General features: G+C 48.6%; 1 non-coding gene across 1 annotated transcript; it reads right to left on the bottom strand.

The window, feature by feature from the left end:
- Positions 1 to 420: 420 nt before the first annotated feature.
- LOC140397909 (U2 spliceosomal RNA) lies at positions 421 to 611 on the bottom strand. The gene has a single exon (XR_011937331.1). It is a non-coding gene; the product is annotated as a U2 spliceosomal RNA (small nuclear RNA).
- Positions 612 to 3,027: the final 2,416 nt, after the last annotated feature.

Genomic DNA, 3,027 nt, shown 5'->3' with positions numbered 1-3,027 from the left:
GAATCCAACAGGGGGCAACGTCTAGTCTCACTGAGCTCCACCCTGGCGTGTTGGTCGTGCAGTCAGGAGAACGAAAAGGGACGCCGTTAAGGTACACCTACATCCAAATCAGGATGCCGTTCCGTCTGTCGCCACACTTCCCTGTTGTGCAGCATGAAGGGCTGTGGTAGCTGAAGTGAGGAGAAGGCATGTCGGCATCCTGGGGTAAGGGTGAGTGGCCTGTAACAAGCAACAGGAAATCTGTGTGGCATATCAGCTGCAACATTAGTGCACGAAGCGCCCGCCAGCAGAAAAGCTAGCAATGCTTTGGAACCTGAAAGGCCTTAAATTGGTCAGGATGAGACAACTGGACAAGAGAGAAGAGGGGCAGCCAGGTTTTGCGCCATTTTCTGCATTTACACTTTTTGCTCCCCTAAGCGGGGTGAAGGCAATATTCCTGGAAGCATTGCAAGACGAGGTTGATGCGTGGAGCGGAAGAAGCAAGCCCCTGAACCATCTCCGAGTCCCAAAAATCAATTTAATATTCGGTCCCCATACAGGGGACATACCAGATATTAAACTGACAAGAACAGATACTACATTTGATCTGAACCAAAAGGCCGAGAAGCGATAGCCCATGTTTTCCGGCTATTTCCCTAGTTATCCTTTTACACATAATGAGCTGGTAAAACTACTTAGGACGTTCGTTCATTTTACCTGCCTGTCTCCTTTCATGTACCGTTTTTGCTCTCCTAATTTCCTTAAGTTCCCAGTTCACATTGCCTCGCTGCGCCGAGGACCCGGGTTCGACCCCGGCCCCGGGTCACTGGCCGCGTGGAGTTTGCACATTCTCCCCGGTTCTGCGTGGCTCTCACCCCACAACTCAAAGATGTGGGAGGTAGGTGGATTAGCCACCATAAATTGGAAAAATAATTGACGACTCTTAATTTTAAGAACTGTGTATTTCATTGTAAAACAGAAAAGAGGCTGTCAGAGACCCCAGAGATTGTTCTACACGGTGAATCTGTGCAGCACAGAGTCCAGGCGGCTGCAATACGGTGTCACAGTGGTTTGCACGCTTGCCTCAGAGCGCCAGCAACCCAGGTTCAATTCCAGCCTCGGATGTCTGTCCATGTGGAGTTTGCACTTTCTCTGACACGGTTTCCTCTGGGTGCTCTGTTTTCCTCCCACAGTCCAAATATGTGCAGGTCAGGTGGATTCGCCGTGCCAAATTGCCCTTTAGGTTAGATTGGGTTGCGGGAATGTGGATATGGTGGCGGTCTGGGCTTAAGTAGGTTGCTCTTTCCAAGGGCTGGTGCAGACTCGTTGGGCCGAATGACCCGCCTTCCGCACTGTAGGGATTCTATGATTCTATAAAGAATTGTAACCTACATTCGAGCCTGACGTGGGATTCCGAAACAATCCAAGGCGAATGGCACAGGCAGATTGGCTTCTGAAGTACAGCTCGGGTCAGTGGGTGTGGACAGTGGTTGGGAAATGAAACGCATACATGTTCGGCAGCAGGGCAGGTGCATGTGTCCGGTGGAGCACCAGGTTAGAACGGAACAGCGAAATATTGCTCCAGACTATATCTGGATGTGTTCAGCAGAGTGCACTGGGGACACGCAGATCTCGTACAGCTCACCTTGATCTGTTTTTATGAACAATAGAGCCAAAAATGACACAGAAAAGTCAGGCCAAAGTATATCTGGACGTAGTGCACTAATGTGTGAACAGAAGTGTGGATAGGAAGGCAGAATTGTCCTTCTGAAGTTCACCAGCTTCTTCAATATAGAACAGTCGGCTGGATAGGAAAACAATTATTCTTCCTGAGTATTGCTGGATTTGGTATTGTGGAAAGTCCAGTGGGTTGGAACAGTAACTAAGGTGGGATTTATGCAGTAGAGCAATTAGGGTCAGAGGATCTATCCATTTTTGTCTTGAAAAAAAAATCTTAATGACGTTGAGGACGTGTTTAAATTCCCTCTAACCTCCTGCAGCTCCAGAAAGACGAATCCCAGCTTCTACACACAACTGGGTTGTCGGACAGCCATATCCATCGTCACAGGGATGTGTGGGGCGGGCGGGACCATGAGGAACGAGGGCTCACCACTGCGCTATCCTTCTCCCAGTTTTACTGGTGCTTCCAGTCCCATTTTCAGTCTGTCTCACAACTGGCGTGTCCCGTCCATCGATGAACTGTTTCATCCCTGAGCTGAGGGCTTTTGGTGAATAACCCCCGGAAGGTCTCAAATGCCTCGTAGACATTTTCTGGATCAGCCACTAGATTCGGTCTGCTGCGTCTAATCTGAGCTATTACCCCCGTGGCTGCCTGCTTTCTCAGCTGGTGAACCAGCAGTGGCTGGCTTTATCTCCGTGTTCGTAAAGGGTCTCCCGTGCCTGGCGGAGTTGCTGCACTGCTTCCCTCGTGGAGAGCAGGTCAAAGTCCATTTGTAGCTTTTTCCTCTCCGCCAGGAGTTCTTTGGGCGAGTCCTCAGAGTATCGCACGTCTACCTCCAGTATGGAGTCCACAACTGTCGCCTAGCCGCCATCTCTACCTTGTCTCTACATGCGTTCTAGGCCATGATATCACCCCTGATCACAGTCTTCGTGGCCTCCCAGAACGTGAAGGGCGAGACTTCACCATTCTAGTTATTAATAATATAGTCATCTGTGGCCTGTGATACTTTCTTGCACAAAGCCTTATGGGCAAGTCGGGCCATGTCCAACCTCCATGTGGGGGGCGGGGTAGCAGGCATTGAGCAAAAACGCAGTAATCTGGCTGCATATTAATATGGAACCATATTGAAATGGAACAGTATTAATATGGCTGAATATTAATATGGAACATTATTTGTATGGAACAGTATTAATATGGCTGCATGTCAACTTGGAATCGTATTAATATGGAATAGTATTAATATGGCTGAATATTAATATGGAACAGTACTAATATGGAACAGTATTAATATGGAACCATATATTCACAGCTCCAGGATCCCAGATTTTATTCCTAGCTTGGGTCACTCTCTTTGCGGAGCCTGCATG

The sequence above is a fragment of the Scyliorhinus torazame genome, chromosome 20 (genome assembly GCF_047496885.1).
Source record: "Scyliorhinus torazame isolate Kashiwa2021f chromosome 20, sScyTor2.1, whole genome shotgun sequence".
Taxonomy (NCBI): domain Eukaryota; kingdom Metazoa; phylum Chordata; class Chondrichthyes; order Carcharhiniformes; family Scyliorhinidae; genus Scyliorhinus; species Scyliorhinus torazame.
Note: the sequence above shows the minus strand (reverse complement) of the source record. Positions and strands in the feature narration are given on the sequence as shown.